The following is a 19,966-nucleotide window of genomic DNA, read 5'->3' as shown; positions in this document are numbered from 1 at the left end:
AAGTGGGGCCCGAAGAGCTAAGCAATGTGCCTCAGGTCCCACAGCTATTGGGCAGCAAAGCTGGGGGTGGTCTTTGGGCTTTCTGTACCTTCTGAGGCCCCTGTGGAGGCTGGGAACATTCCTACAACTTTCTGTTTCTAGGGCACTCAGCCCCTGAACCAAGAGCCACGTCGCCCTGGTGGCACCCAGGCTAGGTGCTCCCAGACACAGCCAGGATGGCCACTGCCGCAGGGTGCTAGCCAAGCACACAGTGAGCCCTCAGGAAACATGGCCACAGCGGGAGCTGAGCCAAAACCAACCCTTGGGTGGTGGGAGGGGCTGAATGGGAGCCCAGGGGCCGCTGCCCCAGGAGGCACGTGAGGTCTCCTGGAAACTGTGCCTGGCCCAGGCAGCCTTCCCTTTAATGCATGCAAATGAAGGGCATAAATTTCTGCTTACTTAACTTCACAGTGTTAACAAGCTCATAAAAAATAAGTTATTCTTCCTCAGCTCCACAACACCCTTCATTTGTTTGATTTCGTTTCTCCTCCCTCCCCCAGCCTCCTCTGTGAGGAAAAGGAAAAGCTGCAGATTTAGGTGTTTCCCTGCCAAGTGGGCCTGCCCAACCCTCCCTCCCAGTGAGGCTGAGTAGAAAACCCCCAGCGAAGGACTCCCAAAGCCCGGAGGAGCTCTGCTCCACCCCCCCACAGCTGTGTGACCTCAGCGCTGACTGAACCTCTCTGGTTTAATTGCCTTGTCTACAAAGTAGGAATTGCAATTGCACCCGCCTTCCTCCAGGCTGGTGTGAGGATAAAACAAGATAATCCAGTAAAGTGCTTAGTTCCCTCCTGGCACAGAGAAAGCTCTCAATAAATGTTAGCCCTTGTTATTATGTAAAGGAGAGTTCAATACACCAACCCGCCCCCCCACCCCACCCCCAGTTAATCCATGTGTAGAGTTTGCCTTCTGGGGCGAGCTGGCAGCTCCAGACGCAACCCATGGCTCAGCTGTGGGCCACTCAGTGTTGATACAAATCTGAGTGCGATGCCATCAGTGACTGCGATGCCATCAAGCCAAGCACAGCATCTACCACAGGCCCCACCACACTTAATTGCCTTACTGGAGACCAGATGCAAACCTTTATGTGACCCGGCCCCTGTGGGCATCTGTTTGTCACCCCTGGTTTGTCTCCCAAAAGCTTTTCCAACTGGTGATCTAATTGAGTTCATCATTAAGCCCAGTGGACAGATGCAGAAACTGAGGCTCACAGAGGGGCATCAACTTGCCCATGGTCCCTGAGGGATGGGCTGTAGAAGGGCCAGTCACCAGTCCTGGACCATTTTATCTCCTGAGCCCCTGCCCCTCTGTGCCAGCTTGAAAAATGTCTCCATTGCACACTGAGGACAAATGGCCCATTAGCCAGGCGGCAGGAGAGATGGTGCTCAGCATCCTTGGGCTCACTGGACACCCCCTGGCCTGCACCCATAGGTGGCACAATGAGCGGCCAAGTGGTTGCCGAAGACCAGACAGACTGAGAACTTTCCAGGGCTCACCACAAATCTACCAGGTGGGTGCTGTTGGGCCCATTTTCAAGACAAGAAAGGCAAAGCACTAAGAAGCTAATCTGTCCAAGGCCACCAGGGTAGCAACCAAGCCAGGTGGGTTGGTGGACAAGCCAATGGACAAGGATGGACAACACAACCCTGATCCTGGTGTCCCGATGAGGCCTTGGAGAAGCGCAGACTCAGAGGATGAGAGGAACAGGGTCCGGATGGAGAAGGAGAGAGCCCAGAGCCTGCAGGAGGGGGAGGCGGCCCCGCAACTGCCACCACCTGTACAGCCCGGCCGCCTCTGACAGCTCCCACCACCGCGGCCCCGCGCGCCCACCGCGGTCCTCAGCGGTACATTAAGTTCAGGCCGCTTTGATTCTAACTCTCACCGGCCTCAAACACCGGCTCCGAACCCCCGACCCAAGCAGGTCCGTCCAGCCAGCCGGCCGGCCGGCCGTTCTTTCTGAACAAAAGCGAGGCTCCCGGCGTTTCCGGGCCTTGCCTACGCTCCCACCAAGCAGAGCGGCTGACCGAGGTCCTGAACCCGGCTCTTAAACATCCACGCCCACACCCCGATTTTTAAAGAGTTCTCAAGGGCGCCCTCAGCTACCGCGGGGAGAGAGGGTGGGGCCAGGGCCTCTGGGGCGGGGCCTGGCAGGGGCGGGCGGGCCTAAAGGGAAGACTGGATCCCGGGCCCGGCTGTTGCCCCGGCAACAGGACTAATTAATTCCTACTCGGGCTCCATCTGTGCCTTGGCTGGATGGGCGGTTTCGGCTCGCGGGTGTTTGTTTTGAAGCGAAGGCTTGAGAAGCAGGAGAAGCTGGGAGGCTCTAGTCCCCGGGGCCAGCGAGGGGCTGACACCACGCTCACGTTCACACGGAGCATCCCCACCCTCCATGGGAAGAGGCTGCTTGGTCCCCAGAGACCATCGCGGGACCTCCTCTCCCCAGGGGCCGGCTTATCCCAGCCCAAACACCGCCGGGCACACACAGCAGACAGCAGTGCCTGCAGTATGCACACACGCACGTGACACACACATGCATCCACCCAGAACACAGGCTCCACAATGCGGGAGACTTGGGTTCAGATGCCAGCTTAGCTTTCTGAGTCTCAGCTTCCCCATCTGCAAAATGGGCAACACCACTTCCCCCAGAGGGCTCTTGGGAGAATTAGAGGGATGTCCCCAGAGCAGCAGCACCCAAGGGGCCTCATCTCGCCTGAGGTCAGGAAAGGCTGCGTTGGCAGTGATCCTGGTGATGGCACCACCTACACAGTACCCAGAGGATGGCACTTCTGAGGAACTGGAACAGGGCCAGGAAGACAGGATCGTGGCGTGTGCAAGGGAGAGGGAGCCCCAGGGCAGGAACGCCAAGGCTGGGCCAAGTCTCAGCAGGGCTCAGAAGCCACGGTCAGGACTCCAGGAATTAGCCCAAGGGCAACGGGGAGCCGTGATGTGCAGGGAGCTTGCGCCGACGGGAGGGTGCAGAATGGATTTGAGAGGGCAAGAGAAGAAGCAGTGGCCTCTGAGGAAGTCACTGCAATGGTCCTGTGGGGGTAACTCAATGCGGGTGAGCACAGCAGGGTAGACAGCCTGGGAGGGTGTGAGAGCTGGACTCAGTGACCCACAGGATGCGGGCAGGAGGCCAAAGCTGGAGTTCAGGGCAGACTCCCAGGGTCCACATGGGTGGCTGAATGATGGAAGTGCCAACCTTGAAACAGCCTCAGAGAGGGAACCAATGGGCCAGGATGCAGGAGGAGAGAGGAAGAACCCAATGCTGTTTTAAGGGCCCAAGGGACACCCCAAAAGACATGTCCAGTTGTCAGCTGCCCATACCTGAAGCCCAACAGCCAGAGGCGGGGCACAGCAGAGGAGGATGGACACTTGGGCGTAGGATGCACATGCTGTTAAGAGAAGCCAGATAAGCGGAGGCACCACCCCGAGAGCAGGGGCTGAAGACCAGGCAGGGAGGGTCACTCCTCAGGGACAGGCATGGCTGGGAGTGGGTGCCGGTGCTCAGAAGCCTGCCAAATGGCAGCACTTGGAGCCAGACCACCAGGTTTAAATCCCAGCCCTTATACCGCACCAGCTGCGAGGTCCTGGTCAAGTCATTTCCTCTCTGAGCCTCAATTTCACCATCTGTAAAATGGGAATAAAAGCAATACCTACCCCATAGGTTGTTAAGAGGAGGGCCAGTTCCCTGGGTCCCCCAGGCCAAGCCCCAGCAATAAGGGATCTCCAGGAACCAGCTCCTTCAGAGGAAGCAGGACACTAACCGCTGTTGAGGAACCACCAGGCACCACATGTGTATTACAGGCCAGACAGAGTGGTGATCAAGGAGGAAGGGCCTGGAGGCAGGCAGCCCCAGGCTGAACCCTGGGTCCCCTACTTACTAGCTATGGGACCAAGGAGGCCTCTTACCCCCTAAACTTCAGCTTCTAGAATGTAAAATGGGGGTAATGAGGGTATCTAACATGGCTCATTGGATTGTTGTGAGCATGAAATATAAAAACATGGGAAGAATTTGTCACCTGCCCAGCACACAGCAAGCACTAAATCTTCGCATTGTCATTACCACAGTTGTTCCTGCTCCTCCCAGTCACCCAGGGTGGAGGTTCCGATCCCCAGATGAGAAGGACAAAGGCCTCACCCACGTACGTCCCTTGTGTCCAGGATGCGGACTAGCCACCATCTGAATCCCTTTCCCCCAGCCCAAACGGCCCCCTCAGCCCAGGACAGGGTCTGAACCCTGCCCTGGCTACCCTGAGCTGTGTGACCTTGGACAACTCACCTCCTCACCTCTCTGAACCTTAGGTTCCCCACTGAAAGAAAAAAGAGGGGATGCGAACTCCACAGTCCAGGCAGGTTTATTGCTGACCCTGAGAGGGCCCCCTCTGTCCCGGAGAGGCTTTTTATGGCCACGGTTTCCGGTGGGCTCTTTGAGGGGAGGGATCAGGGTAAAGGTGGGCTTGTGGCTTGCTGATGTGTCCTCTGGCGAATGCTTGTAGCCTAGGGAAGATGACACCTAGGTCTCTCTGAGATGGTGGGTGGGCTTATGCGAAAGGTGGTCCTCAGGTCCAGATTCTATCACCCCCTAAATAACGAGGGGTCCTATACCTGCACCATCATCTGAGGACTGAGGAAGGCCATACACGGTGGCCAGGGCCAGAGACTGCACACAGGAGGTTCTCAATAAATGACAGCAGTTAATGACTAGTGATTAGCTGTGAATGCAGACAGAGTGGGGGCCCGGGGGTGGTGCCCTCCCAGAGCCGCCCAACCATACCCCCAGAGGGCTGCAGCCTGGGGAGCCACCCCATGGGCACCCTCAATCCAAGCATTCCAACAGGGCCCCCAGACAGAGCCCCCTATCCGTGCCCACCCCCACCCCAGCCACCCCTTCAGCAAACAGAGCCACGTGTGCCCCCACCCAGCCCTGTGACCAACCCAGCAGCCCCTCCCCCACTCTACATCTGCTCAATTAGGGAAAGTGGGGACTGAGGTAAACAAAGACTTAATTTCTGAGCTAATCAGCCTGCCTCATACTAATTACCATCCTCCCAGGCATTAGGGCAGACTTCCTGGGGGAGGCGGAGGGGGAGGCTAGTCCCATGGAATGATACCCCTTCCCCCAAAGCCTGAGATGACCCGGAGATGAGGGGAGGACAGGAGGCTCAGGCAGGTGGGGCTTCGGGATGGATCTTAGTGTATGTGGCCAGAAGCAGGGGACAGAGCCCAGTGGGCACAGAGCAGGAAATGCATCTGGGAGTGGGGGTGGGGTCCCTGCAGAGGGCTCATCCTCCCAGAGCCCCCTTCCAGGACTCCAGCCCCATCCTGGGGCAGCCACAGGCTAGGGGCAAGCCCCAGAACAGGCGCCCACTAGGTGTCTAGCCCACAGCCTTGGCAGAGAGATGGACAGATGAATACTTTTAAGCTAGAAAATTGGACAATGATCAGAGTGAAGCTTTTGGATCATAGCAGAATGTGTATATTTGTGTGTGTGTGTGTGTGTGTGTGTGTGTTTGTGTTGCATGTGTGCACAAAATGAGAGGGCTCAGGACTGGGAGCCAGGAGGCCTGGGTCAGTTCCTGCTCCACTCTCGGCAAGCCCCTCCCCTCTGAAATTCAGACTTTACCATGAGAGCTGGAGGGGCTGATGGCTAAGGGCACTTATTGCACAAACTCACTGAGCACCTACTACATGCACCAGGCCCTGTGCTGGACATGCAGGCTCAGCTACACATGGACAGACAAGGTCCCTGTTCTCATGGGTTCCATGGGGGTGGACAAGTCAGGGAGTAAACCTCAAAACTGGTCAACAGCAGTGGGATGGAGAAAAATGTCATGTAAGGCATCAACCCTGTGGGATGTGGGCCAGTGTGACCATGACGGGGCCACTACAGGCAGGGTCTGTCACTGTATTTTTTAGAGAAGGTCCCAACCAGCAGTGAAACTTCAGATAATCCAAACTCACTGTGGACCCCAGTGCAAATCTCTTCCCCTCTCTGGGCCTCAGTTTCCCCATCTGTAACAATGAGGGAGCTCCAAAGTTTATCCCACCCCTGACAATGAGGATTCTCAGTTTCTCGTCTGTCATGAGGATGTGCATGTGTGTGTGTGACACCAGGGGCTGTGGGGTGGCCCTCACACACACACACATACACGCACACAGCTGTGTCCCAGCCCTGGGCCCAGCTGCACCATGGATGCACCAGATGGACAGGTGTGCACCCAGTGATGGGAGGGGTTGGCAGTGCAGCCCCTCAGGTCCTTCCACATGTAATCACAGGCTTCCAGGTACACACTCACCTCTGCTGGCAGAGTACCCCTAAATTGCCCCCCTCGCACCCTGTCATGGAGCCATCACAGCTGTCCACTTTGTGCTGAATGCCGACTGTATGCCCACCGCTCCCCAAGCCTCACCCTGCATTCTCACCATAGCCCCATAAGCCCAGGTAAGTACTGTTACTCTGTTTTACAAGTGGGGACACTGAGGCTCAGCTAGCTCAAGCGACTTGCTCAGTGAGTGATAAGCTAGGGACTCAAATCCAGCCTGACCCCAAGCTGCCACATCTGCTGTGCACCAGGGCCACCTTCCTGGACCACCCTCAAGGCTCAGACTAGGGCATCCGGCTGGCCAGGCCCTGCCCCAGCACTGCTCTCCACAGATCACCAAGGGCTCAACACAGCGAGGTGGTCAGGAGGGTGGCCCCGGGAGCCAGACGGCCCACGTTCAAATCCCAGTCTCACCACCGAGTCACTGCGTGTCTGTGGGCAGCATCACTAACCTCTCTGTGCCTCGGTTTCCCATCTGTAAAGTGAGGGTAATGATATTTTGTTGGGTGGTGGTGAGGATGTCATTTCTGTAGTTCTTAGACCAGTGCCCAGCACATGTTAAGTATTACTCAGGTGTTGAAATAAATTATTTCCTTTGATTCTCCCGGCAGCCTGAGAACTGGGTCCCACAGAGGGTTAAGGGGCAGAGCTGAACCCAAACACTGGGCCCGGGACTCCCTGCCAGGCTCTCCCCCTTCGGTACCAAGGATCTCCAGTTCCGCCAAGAGAATGAAGAAGTCCCAGGACTGACCCTGGCTCAGGTTCCAGGGGGTAAAGAGAGGCTCTGCGGAGACTGAGCATGACAGGGAGGCACGGCCACCGCACCTCCCTCCCCTGGTGGCTGGCACTCACCTACCCGGCCCACCCCCAACTCCAGGAGGCTCAGGCATGCTATGGCCACTCAGGGTCCCTGGGCAGCCAGGTGCTGAAGCAACTCCCCTTGGCACTGAGGGCCAAGTGCCCAGTGGTCCTGGGAAACGGAAGCAGGGAATGACAAGGGGTGGCATGGCCTCCCAACATCTGCTGCAGCCATCATTCGGGTTGCTGGCATTCTGCCCCAGCAACAGCCACACCCACCCCTCCCCAGGTCCCAGGGAGCCCCGTAGGCAGGAAATTCCACCCAGAATGGGGGTCCTGCCTGAAGCCCTCAGCCAACAGCTGCAAGGGGAACCCAGATATCCACACTCGACCTCAGAAAGAAGCCCCACAAATGAGCCCACCCATGTCACAGGGCAGCCTGCCTGGGCCACAGGTGTGAGTATTTGAAGTCATGCACTCTTGGTGAAAGTGGAAAATCTGTGACCAATCCAGCCACCCACACTAAGGAAACAGGAAATGGCCGTGCAAGGGGACTCCTGACGTTGGGGACCAGGACAGGGCCTCTGCTGTACCCCTAGGGAAGATGCCCTGAGTGTGGAGTCAGCGGCCGCATGAAGGCATAGAGGCAGCAGGGCAAATCCCACGTGGGTGAAACAGATGACGTACAAGTGTTTGCAGGCACCTAGAAACGTGAGGAAGGGCCTCGCCAGTGATGGGGAGGGGGCTGCAGCCCGTCCCTCCCTACCCTACACACAGAGAGCATGGGTCCATCCCCAGGTAGGAGGGGGGTGTATACACTCACCTTCCAACACACAAATCACCCAGTGCACACATGTGCACGCCCAGCTTTAGTGCATCCACTGCCCCCATGTGGCCCAAGAGAGGGACATGGAAGCTGCCGCAAAGAGGTGGGGCAGGCCAGAAAGATGGGTGGGCAGGGGAAGACAACGCCGAGCTAAGAAAGCTCACTGTAGACCCGGGGGTGACCCTACTCAGAAGGAGCCACTTCAGGCTGGCCCAGGTACCGTGGGGACTGAACGTGGGACCCTCAGCCCGGCCCACTCACTGCTGTGTGGCGCTGGGCCAGGGCCTCTCTGTGTGTCAGCCTGCCTGAGTGCAGGGGACTAGGTAGAGGCCCTGCCGGCTCTAAACCTCCAGCGCTCTGGGTCCTGATTCCCTTGCAAAGTCAGGCCCCCTCCTCTCCCCAGTCCCCTCAGTGTCTGCAGCTGCCCTGTAGGCCCAGATGGTCCCTGAGGACAGCCCTTCCTGGAGCTCCCCTTGAATCCAGAATCCAAGACGGAGTGTCCAGGTCAGTTCCCATCTCAGCCAAGCCAGGAACCCCATTCCCAAAGCCCCTCCCCAACCATCAACCCCGGCACCAACCCAGGGAGGGGAAGGCCAGGGCAGTGACAGGAGAGAGCAGGCACCCACACATGCCTGGGGAAGGGGTGGATGGAGGCTGCCTTCCTGCACCGTCCCACTTAATCCTCATAAAGGCCTTCATCCCACTTTACAGATGAACACACTGAGGTTCAGAGAATGATCTGCCCAGAGCCATGCAGCCAGCGAGGGGATGGACAAGCTGAGACAGAACCCACACTGCCTACCCCAGAAGTCCGCAGCTCTTTCCATATCTCGTTCGGCGGGTTCTGGGGTAAGCACAGGTGGGCCACAGAGGCAGACACTCCTACATTTCCTGGGGGGCACCCCAGGCCTCAGGACTCCTCCATAGGCTGCGGCCTGTCCCCAACAGCCTGAGAGGTGGTGGCTGAAATGAGCACCCTGGAGCCCTGCCTACCTGCCCCCACCACCAGGAAACCCAGCTAGCAAAGTTAGCGTCTACTGAGCCCTCACGGCATGTCAGGAGACGTGCTAAGCACTTTGCAGTATCAGTCCTAGCAAGTGGGCGCTATTTTTACTCCTAGTCTACAGAGATGAAGCCACTTGTTAGGGTAGAATAATCGGGAGTTGAAATCAGGCCTGAGCCCATGTGACTGACCAAGTGACTGTGTCACCCCATCCTACAGCGCAGGGAGTTTCTCTGCTCTGCCCCATTATCCCCAAGTCAACACCCTAGAGTGTCTGGCAGAAGGAGGAAGTCCTCCTTCCCCAAGGCTCTGCTTAGCTCAAGGGTCCCCAAGCCCCTCAGCTGGGGTACATGTTCTCCTCTGCCAATCCCTCTCTGTGGCCTGTCTCCTCCCAGGATGCTCAGGATCCTTGGCGAGATCCCACCTCCATCCTTGAGGCCCGGCCTGAGTAGGGAGGGGAAGGTCTGTGTCTCCCCACAGACCTCAAGAGCAGGGGCTGCGTCTTAGCCTGAGGCCTAGAGAGGGAGTGGGCCTAGCCAGGGTCACACAGGAAGTTGGAGGCATGAAGGACCCTATGGCACTCGGCTCCGCCTCACGTCTCAGCACAGACTCTACCCTCCCTCCTGTGCCTGTAGATTGAAGCTGGGTTGGCTGAACTGCGACCCAGTGTGGAGGCAGCGGGTACTATGGGATGGGTTTCCAGCAGCTTCTATAACTCCTTAGGCCTTTCCAAAGATGTAGCCCCGCAGGCCTGCTGAGGTACTCCTCTCTCCGATTCTCTCATTCCATCCCCTCCAGGAGCCAAGCAGCGTCCCCAGGCAATATCCCCAATTCACAGATGAGCAAATTGAGACTCAGGTGCAGGTGGTTACTCAGAATCAGGGTCTAACCCAAGATGCCTTGCTCCCAGCCGCAGAGCAGGCCCCCTCGGGGCCCCTGCCCCAAATCCACCCCCTTCCCAGTCCTTAAGGACTGCCTCATCCAGGAAGCCTCTCCAGAACTCAGAGAGCCTCCACTCAGTGGGACCCTGAGCCCAGAACACCCACAGTGCCCCCACTCAGAGTGAGACTCCTGGGAGCTGAGGCTCTGTCCCCATCAGATGGGGGGCTCCCTGAAGCCAGGACCACGTGTCCCTCGCACAAGGATCCTGATGGCACAATCTCTCCCCCCACCTCCCTAAGAGCAGGGACTCCCTGAGGACAGGGCCACCAGGCTCTACCTTCTTTCAGACTAGGAAGTAGTGAGGGTGGGACTCCCACCTTCCTCCTCTGGCACCTTCCTTCTCACAGCCCCCCACCCACAGGCACCAGCAGGACCCCAGGCCCTGCATCAGCCCCCTCCCCTTGCTCCCACCTGGCACTCCTCCAGGCCTGGCCTGTACCAGGCAGGCTGCCCACCCCCAGGCCCTGGTCATGAATCCCACCTCTGTTGGGCAGCACAGACCCCCCTTTCTCTCCTCCCCAAACAAACAGGGTCTTGAGTGAGACTCTGGGGCATCTGCACACAACGCCAGATCTATTCCCTGGGCAAGTGTGGCTGCCAGCAGTGGGGGGTGGGGGGGGCAGCCAGGCTGAGGAGGGCAGTCTGTCCATTCCACAGTCCCTTGAGGTCCAGCCTCTGAAATCAGAGCCAGGGCATTCTAAGCTCCACTGGTGAGCTGGAACCAACAGCCCCCCCACCCCGGGTAACCCTAGAACAGACCCATCCAGGGGCCTCCATTATCCTCTTGCCTCCCCCAACAGTGCAGGAAGGAGCCTACGAGCCCCGTCGGAATCCCTGCTCTGGGCCCTACAGAGAATGTCCCCAAACCTGGCTGGTCATTTGTAAAATGGACATAACCACCTCTATTCTGCATGGGCTGCTCTGACTGTGAAGGGGACAAAGACAGAAATGTCCCTGGCACATAGCAGGTGCTCAGTGAAAACCAGTTTCCTTCTGTCTTTGATTTTTTCTGGGTGGACAGTTGGGAGTGAGTGGAAGAGCCCAGGCCAGCAGGGCAGAAAATGGCCTGTCCTAAGCACTAAAATGTCCCCTAATTCAGAAGTCAGAATCTCCAATCCCTCAGCAAGCAGTGAGGCTTCCAGGGGCTGGTGATTCATCAGAAGCTCTTTCCCTGCCCTTGGGAGGAGCCTTGGAGCCAAGCCTGCAAATCAAAGCTCAAAGCCTGCAGCCTCCCAAAAGCCAGCCAAGATAAACCAAGATATCATCCCCATTTTACAGACAAGTAAACTAAGATACAGAATGGTTAAGTAATTTGTCTGAGGTCACACAGTTAATGAATAGCTAAGCCGATCTCTAAAACAATTCAGTCTGGTCCCCAAAGTTCTTCTTTATGGCAGGAGGCTTCCCTACTTAAAAAGGCTTTCTGAGTTTTGCCTCTGCAGGAAGAGTGAAGACCAAACTGTCTAGCCTGAAATGCCAGGGTCTCCAGAAAGGTGGGGAATTGCAGCTGAAAAAGCACTTGACCTGGAGTCAGCCCACTCTGGGGTCAAATGCCATTTTCCTCATGGGTAAAATGGGAATAACGAGGCTGACCTCTCGGGCCGTCAGGGTCACCTGTCCGTGCACTCACCACATATTGAACATTCACTGTGTGCCGAGCCCCACTCAAGGACTTGGGATAGAGCAGGAAGCGAGACAGAAAAAGCTCCTGCCTTCATGGAGCTGATACTCTACGGCGGTAAGAGGGTGGACAATGAACAAGCAAATAACAAAATAGCAACTCGTTGTATTATGGGCTATAAAGAAACAGACAGAGGGCGGAGGCCCAGGGCAAATCAACAGGGTTCAGAGAGGGCCTCCCTGGGGAGGTGACGGTGAGCTGGAGCATGGACAGTGACACCATGCAACAAGCCCAGGTGGCAGCAATGAACAGCAAGTGCAAAGGCCAGGGAAGTCAATGAGACCTGGAATGTGGGGAGGAACGCCTGGCACAGAGCAGATGCTCAACAAAGAGCAGCCTGTGGGTATTGCTGCTACAAGCCCCTTACGCAGCTTGCACCTTGCTTTCCTCTTCTGGAAAATGGGATGCTGTGCAGATTTAAGGGAACCCTAGGTTTCTTCCACATACCTTAATTCCTTTTAGTAACCCTTGTTCCCGCAATACGCCTCCCATTTTGCAGGTGGAGAAACTGAGGCTCCCTAGATCTCCCAGCCCATAAATGGAAACATCAGGACTGAACCTAAGTCTTACATGGTTCTGCCGACCTTTTGTGAGGTCTCTGAACACAGAGCGCGCATTACCTCTCCCCCATGCCACCCCCAGACCACTCTGTTAGAAAGTCTCTTGTAATGAACTGAGGTCTATGCGTGGTTGGCCCCACCTCAGCCATGAGGGACCACCCAGGACAGCTCTCTCCCCTCTTCCCCGCATCAGCCTGAAAGGTAAACAAGGTTGACAGTTAGAAAAAGGAGCTGCCACTCCAAACACCTCCCAGGCCCCAGGCCCCGCGCTGTAGCTTCATCGCCCTGCTTCACGCTGGCAGGTGAACTAGGGGTTCCCCCCGGACCCACTGTGGAGATGAATGAGCTGAGGCCCAGAGAGGCAAGGAAACACACCCAGGGCCCCCCACCTAGAAAGTGGCAGAGTCAGGACCTGGACTTAGATCTTTGTCATTTGAAAGACAGTCATCCTGCTTGTCCCTCCCGAGCCCCGCCGATGTCCCTCTTTAGACCTTCTTTTCAGTCCCTTGCGCGGCCTGTCCCCTGGTGGTGCCGAGGAGGTTAACAGATCAGACTTGCCCTGAATCTGTTACTCCCAGGGAGCCTCCAGCTGCTGGCCTGGGATGCTGGGTCCTGGGCCGGGGTAGGCAGAACAAGCCCAGAACACTCAGGCTTTGTGAAGGAAGCCGGTGGACAGGGGACTCCAGCAACAGCTGGGGGGTCAAGCCCACCTGATTAAAGTACACACACAGGCCCCCGGAGCAAGCTGGCGGGCAGAGGGCAGTGCTGGACAGGGCGTCAGCCAGCCCTGACTCTGTCCCTGCTCGGCAGTCTGGGTGCTGTGTGGAGTGTTGGAGGCTGTCCTCTTCTCCGGGTCCCCCTTCTGGCTACACGGCATCAAATCAACATCTCTGCTGCTCAGGGGTCAAGGGAGGGTCACACTGAGGCAGATGTCCGGTGAGAAGGCACAATTGTCCTTCCCAGGTATGTCAGGGAATCATTTTAAAATAATTTTTAAAAGAATTGTGCTGATGATGGTGGTTACCACTTACTGAGAGTCTACTATGCGTCAGGAACCCCACCAGGGAAATCACATGCATTATTCCAAATGACAGCAGCCCTGGGGTGCATGTGCACCATCCCTGTTTTACAGATAGGGAACTGAGGCATGGGGCCATACAACTTAAGTGCCAGGGCCAGGATTTAAACCCAGAACCCTGTGCTCTCCCGGGCTGCTTCCTATTGCTATTCCTTAAATGAAATGTGCACTTCAGACTACCTGGGAACTAAGGGAAGAGAGAGATGACATTAAATGGGGTGGTCAGGAGGGGCAGGCTCCCAGGTGAGGAGGGACATTTGGGGAGGGGTGCCCAGAGGTCATATCGCAGCCCCAGCATGTGCCCACTGCGTGACCCTGAACAAGTCACTTCCCCTATCTGATACCTCAAAGGCAGGTGTCAATGCCAGGCTTCCCAGAGCACAGCAAACTCAAGGATGGAGACAAAGTCATTTGGGGACAAGGGGGGAGCATGTGTCCAGAGCGGGACTTGTATACTCAAAGGCCCTCAGGAGGAGGAAGGTTCCAGGTGCAGAGGCAGGAGAGCTTGGCCACAGAAGCAGGAGGAAGGGTCTGGCGAGCGAGGGCCGTGGGAGGAGGAGCGCCAGGGCCACATCAGGAAGGATAAGCAACGGAAGGGGGGCCCAGCTCGGACACACCCACTGTGCCTCACCCCCCAGAGAGAACCCCACTGCAGCCTGTGCCAGCAACACCGAGTCCATGGCAGCAGCCCCTCCCGCCACACCCCCACTATCCCCCAGGGAGCACCCATCTCCCTCTCCGACTCGCTGCAGAGCACCCATCACCAGCGCCCAGGGACCTGACCATGCTGGCAGCCGCAGCCCCTCCACGTGGGGACCACCACATCTTAGAGACGGCATCTTCCTCTCCTTAGCAACCACCGACACCGCGCCCAGACAGACAGCAGCCTCCCTTGGGCTCCTCTCTCCATGGAGACCACAGTGCCACAGAGGTGGCTCTCGCCACACAGCAGCCGCCGTCACTCAGTGCCCGCCCAGGCCATAGCTCCCTCCACGTGGCCGCCGCCAACACAGCCGTGGGGCCGGCGACAGCCTCTCTCCGGAGCGGCCACCAGCCCCAGCCAGGCGGGAAGAGCCCCTGCAGGCTGGGCTGCCTGCAGCCTCCCGCTGTCAGCCTGCTCCCCCTGCTGTCTCCCGAGTTCACGATGCTGGCTCAGGCCGGCGTTGGCTCAGGCCGGCGTTGACTCTGCCCGGCATTTCCCCTGATCACGGCTCTCCCCAGCCCCTCAGTCCGCCCCTCTCTACAAAACTAAGGCCCCCATCTGGAGGAGGAGAGGCCGTGCTCCCCCAGCTGACCCCTGGAAGCCGGCTCCCACCCTTAGCCGGTACACAGGTGCTCTTGCCCTGCTGGGGTGCAGGCAGGCCTGGCTCAGCCTCCTCACTGGCTGCAGGGACAAGAGTGGGGTGTCTAAGCCAGCACGGGCTTCCTCCCTGCCTTCCCAGGGGGCCCGCCCCAGCCCCCAAAAGGCCTGTCTCTCTGCCCGCTGCCTCCGCCAGGCCCTGTGGAAGGGAAGCTGGTGGGGGGCAGGGTGGGGTTGCCCACAGCTGGGGGCAGGCGCCAGGCAAGGCAGGAAGGGACAAACAGGAAGCACAGTCTGGGCTACATCACGGGTTCGCAAGGCCAGGTCATGTGAGCCACGCTCACATACAGCCACACACTCGCACAGAGTCAGAAGGACCCAGTCCTTACCAGACGTCTGTGGGCAAAGGGGCACCTCCGGCCAGTGAGGCTCTGTCCCCAGCCTGGTCTCAGGGAGGTCCTCGGGGCAGCAGCGGCAGCTGTGGCAGTGGGGTCTCCGTCCCGGCCCAGCTCCGGCCGCGGCTGCTCCTCACCCAAGTCCTCTCCTTCTGCACGGAGGCAAGGGGAGAAGGGGAGGGAGGGATGGGGGGGACAGCAGGAGGAGGGAGGGGAAACGCTCAAGTCCTGAAGGGTACACTCGCTCCTTTCTTAGGTTTCCCATGGCAACCGAATATACCACAAATGAATATCAGTGTGAGAGAGAGGGAGGAGACAGAGGGAAGGGAGAGATGGAGGGAGAGATGGAGAGAGATGGAGGCAGGGACATGGGGGAGACGGGGCGGTGGGGAGAGGGAGGAGAGGGGAGGGGACAAAGGTGGGACGGTGGGCAGGGGGATGGGGACCTGGGACTGAGGAGGGGAGGGGAGAGGGCGGCAAGGAGGAGGCAGAAGGCTGATGGGGCCAAGGAGATGGAGCAGAAGGGCCTGAGACCCACACGGAAGGCTGGGGGCTCTCCACCCATCTCCCCAAGGGGTTCAGGGGGTGGGGAGAGGAGGGGTCAGGGCCACAGGACTCCTTTCAGTCCCTCCATGACTCCTCGACAGAAGCGGCGAGCCGACAGATGGGTAAATTTTCTGGGAGTGAAGGAAGCCCACTCCCACCGCACCCCCTGTCCTCCACGCCCGCAGGCCCCACAGCCTGGAGGTCCTTCCCGGGCTGTAGCCCCAACCCTACGCCTCACTCACAGTCGTGGACACGCACCGCACACCCGGGTGGGGACGGCCACACACATCCTCATGCTGACCTGCCGCCCACTGCCCACACTCACAGCCCCTCCCTCCTCCTATGCCCAAACCTGTCCCCCTCCTGTCGGGTCACCCAGACACTGACAGGGCCCCTCCCCTGTGTTGCAGGAACACGCACCCCTCCCCACCGCTGCCCTGGCATATAGGTGCTCATTGCGAGCTCTGCAAGGCCTGGCACCCCACTCCTCCCCCAGTGCGCCCGCAGCCCATCCCCTGACAGGTGAGACACCCCTGCCCTACTTCCCACCAGGTGTGCACACACACGCAAGAGTAATAATACACCTGCCTGCCCTCCACCTGCACAGACACACATACTCCCAGACAGACATGCCTCCACCGAATTTCCCTCCACCTGTGCCCACACACGCACACGCATGCACTCTCGCCTTCCAAGGAGGCCCCCTCCCTGTTTGGCCAGCCCCCCCCCCACCGGCCCAGCTGGTCCTTAGCGCCCTCCCCCGCAGTCAGGGGCTCATGCCTCCGCCCCCTCGACGCTGCCATTCACAAACATACACAGACCCATGGGGTGCTGGCAGCCAGCAGGCCACAGAACAGAAACACACATGGCCCCTGCGCTGACTCAACTCCATCACCCCTGCTCGAGGCAAACAAGGAAGTGGCCAGCCCTCTCCAGGAAAGGGCGCCTAGGCCCAGGTCCCAGGGACACCCCTCCCCAGCAAAAGAGCCCACACCTAACCCCGAGCCGAGTGGGCAGCAGGAACGGGTCTGCATCCCGGGATGTACACTATACGCTCATGCACACACACACCAGCACCCGCAGGACACCCAGACACCATCACACCAGAATTTCACACTGCCTCAGACACGTGTGCACACAGACCCAGATGCATTGTACACAGCTGCCCACAGAGCCCAGACACAGGGATGCCCACACATGTGCCAACGTGCTTGGGACTCTGCACACACACATCAACACACCCACAGAATCACACTGGCCCCCACTCACTGTGGACAGCCCCCTAACACACGCACACACACAACCAGCCGAACATGCCCATGGGCACAGGGGCCCCTACATAGACTCACATGCCAACACATATATGCCCCAAGCATGCCACACACGTGGATCCACTCTCAACACGGCCCCCTGCACACACATAACCAGCCTGCACACCCGCACAGTGCTCTCAGGGCAGCTCACGGCGGCGCCCCTGTCTAGTCCACACCCACCTGGCACACACACACAGCCTGGCCAACAACTCTGCAGGCCCTTGCTCCCATCGGCCATCCACCCCCTGCCCCCGGGCGCGGCCTGTAACGCGCCGCCCGCTGTTGCTGCCCGGCGCTGTAGGGTTTCCGATCCCGCGCACCGCCCGAGCCCAGAGGCCGTGAAATTGGCTGTGAGCGTCGGGATGCGGTGGCAAATGCTAAGCACCGGGAAGTAAGGCGGAAACCCGGCCCGGCCGCGGGGCTGCAGCACCGGCGGGCCCCGGCAGGGCTCTGCGCGCGCTCCCGACACCGCACCCCCTGCCCCCGCAGCTGCAGCGCCTCCTCCGGCCCTGCCGGTGCACACGTGCCCGCCGGGGGTTGCGCCCCGATGCACCACGTCGGCCAGTCAGGCACGCGCACCGGGGACGGACACACCCGCTGCCCGCCAGGCTCGGCCCTGCCTCGGCCACAGCGCTCAACGGGCGAACGGCCGCGACCAAGTTACACGACTCTGCGCCGCCTCCTCCGGGGCGCCCTCCTCTGGCTTCTCCGCTTCCACCTCCACCCCCCACCCCTGGCCTCGGCTCACACGCAGCACCGCAGGCTCAGCTCCACCAGCACCTCACACCGAAGGAAAGAGACAACCCTTTGTCCCAAGGTGCTCCAGTCCCACTTCATCCCCAATGCACTACATGCTTTTACCAGCTGTGCAGCCTTGAACCGGTGCCCACAGCACAACCTCTGGTTCCTCATGTGTGCAACAGGAGTGATGGAGAGGATCAGGCCGAAGATTTAATGAAGGACACTGGGCAAGCTGAGCACAGCCGCCAGGGGAGGTGGACATCATTAGGCAGTGTTAGTATCGGCTGGGGCTTGCCGCTGCATCACCCAAGGCAAGGCCCCACACTCCTCTCTGCTCAGGTTCCTCTGGAAAATGAAGGCTTTGCTGCCTCCCAGGGTGTGTGGGAGGAGTCCAGCAGATCACTGAGAACACGCAGCAGCCCCCTGAGCTGCCACCTACCCAGCAAACTCATGAATTAATCCTCTGGAAATGCATTAAAAATGCAAATTCCTGGGCCCCACATCAGCCTTACTGAATCAAGATCTCAGCAGGCGGGCCTAAGAATCTGCATTTTGACAAAGACTCTGGCACTCCCTGACAAAAAAAGATATAACACTTTATTTCTTAGCTCACAGTGTATGGTTCTGTGTGGCTGATCCCCAAACAACATTCCAGACTTATCTTCCCAAAATCCACTCCAGGCTTTCTGACCTCCAGGCCTTGGCTCATGTGGTCTCTCCACCTGGCATGCCCCCCCCACCCCAGGCTGGCTGGACCTTTTTCACAATCCTCCAGCCAAAATTAAACAAGATAATAGAGAGTGTTTCGCCCCATGCCTGGCACATAGCAGGTGTGCCATCACGGGAGTCCTGCAATGCCTTAGCAGAAGTGGTTCCAACCTCTCCAGCCTGCTTACAGGGCTGGCTCAGCACCTGGCCTGCTGACCTCGGCACCTGCCCCTCACAGGCAGGTCACAGACAAATGAAACTACCTGTCAAGAAAGCCATACTGTGCAGGCCCCACACTGGGCATCTGATTCATGTTCCAAGTGTCTCTCCTCTCCTCCAGGACAAGGGCTCAACCCCGCCTGAGCCCCAGGGCTGGGTGAGACAGGCTGATGGGGGGAGGGGAGCGGGGTTTGTACATGGACTGAATAGTCCACCCTCAACAGCAAGGAGACAAAAGGAGGCTGTTTAACCAGTATTTTCCGAGGGCCTACTAGTCTCCAACTGTGTGAGCTGACATGCTAGTGAAAGTGGAAAACAGGAAACGGCTAAACAAGCAGAGCCATGAACCCCACCCCATGTAATGAGAAGGGCAAGGATGGGAGGGAGGTGGGTATGCCAACCGCACAGCCTGGGTCTTTCCAAAAGTGAGGGAGAATGGTGGGGAGAGGGAGTTGACACAGATAGGCCAAGGAGGGAAACTGAGTCAGGCTTGAGTCTTGGGACTGGGCCTGGAGCAGACTGATAGGGCAGCCCTTGGAAATTGCTCCCCACTTTCCCCGAGAGAGGTGATGACCAGGGCATGCGCACGTGCGGGCACAGTCACACACACACACACACACAAAGATATGCTCTGCCCCCTCCCAGCCCCTCTGCACACTCCAGCTGGGGGGGCAGGCAGCCCCCAGGTCCTTCTCACACTTGCTCAGGAACCCCAGCCTGGCTCCAGGTAATAGTCTCTAAGCATTTCAGGAGATGAATGTAAAGCTGAAGAGAGTGAGGACATACATACACACTCACAAAGCCCAAGCCCCACTCCAGAGAACCAGGAATGAATACAGAGACAGATGGAAAGGGGGAGGGAAATCATCTAATTGACACCTACTATGTGCCAGACACAGTGCTACACACTTGACATTCTCTTACATAACCGACCTGGAAGAGTTAGGAATTCACAGCCATTATCCCCGCTTTCCATCAAGGAAACAGGGCCTCGTGGAAGTGAACTTGCTCGCCAAGGACATACAGCCAAGAGGAAAAGAGGCAGAATTTAGCCCCTGAGCTCCTGTTCTTTCCACAAGTGAGATGGAGAGTATGGTGGAGTGGCCCAGGGGGCCACAGCTGAGCCCTAGACAGACTTGGGGCCTGGGGAAGACACTGATTCAGGAGCTGCATCCCCTTGGCACCTCAGGGAGCCCCTACAGGGCACCCACGGGGCATCAGCTTGGTGCAAAGCACTGTAGGAGAACAAGGGAGCAGGTTGCCGACCTCAGGAATGTCCCAGGTCACTGGGGAGAAGGGCGCAGGAGCAATGCAGAGCAAGACAAGACTCTAGAGCCTCTCTGCTCTGCTGTCCCTGCAGCAGGGTCACTAGCCCCCCTGACAGACGAGCAAAGCAGGGCCCAGAGTGGTCTCTCAGCAGGGGACAACCCAACATGGAAAGGACCCTGGCAAAGAGGTTCAGATTAAGGACGCTGACGCAGGCTTCCAGTCTTG

At 58.4% G+C, this 19,966-nt stretch overlaps 1 protein-coding gene across 2 annotated transcripts in view; it reads right to left on the bottom strand.

Moving 5' to 3' along the window:
- ELFN2 (extracellular leucine rich repeat and fibronectin type III domain containing 2) overlaps positions 1-19,966 on the bottom strand; it is a 53,465-nt gene that overhangs the window by 29,719 nt on the left and 3,780 nt on the right. The window contains exon 2 of one of the 2 annotated variants that reach the window (XM_036891419.2): positions 14,940-15,097. The exons of the other annotated variant lie outside the window; for it this stretch is intronic. The gene's annotated coding sequence lies outside the window, so the exon portion shown is untranslated. The remainder of the gene's footprint in view (positions 1-14,939; positions 15,098-19,966) is intronic. 2 annotated transcript variants of the gene reach the window in all.

This window comes from Manis pentadactyla, chromosome 10, assembly GCF_030020395.1.
Source record: "Manis pentadactyla isolate mManPen7 chromosome 10, mManPen7.hap1, whole genome shotgun sequence".
Lineage (NCBI taxonomy): Eukaryota > Metazoa > Chordata > Mammalia > Pholidota > Manidae > Manis > Manis pentadactyla.
This window is presented reverse-complemented; position numbering and strand designations above follow the sequence as displayed.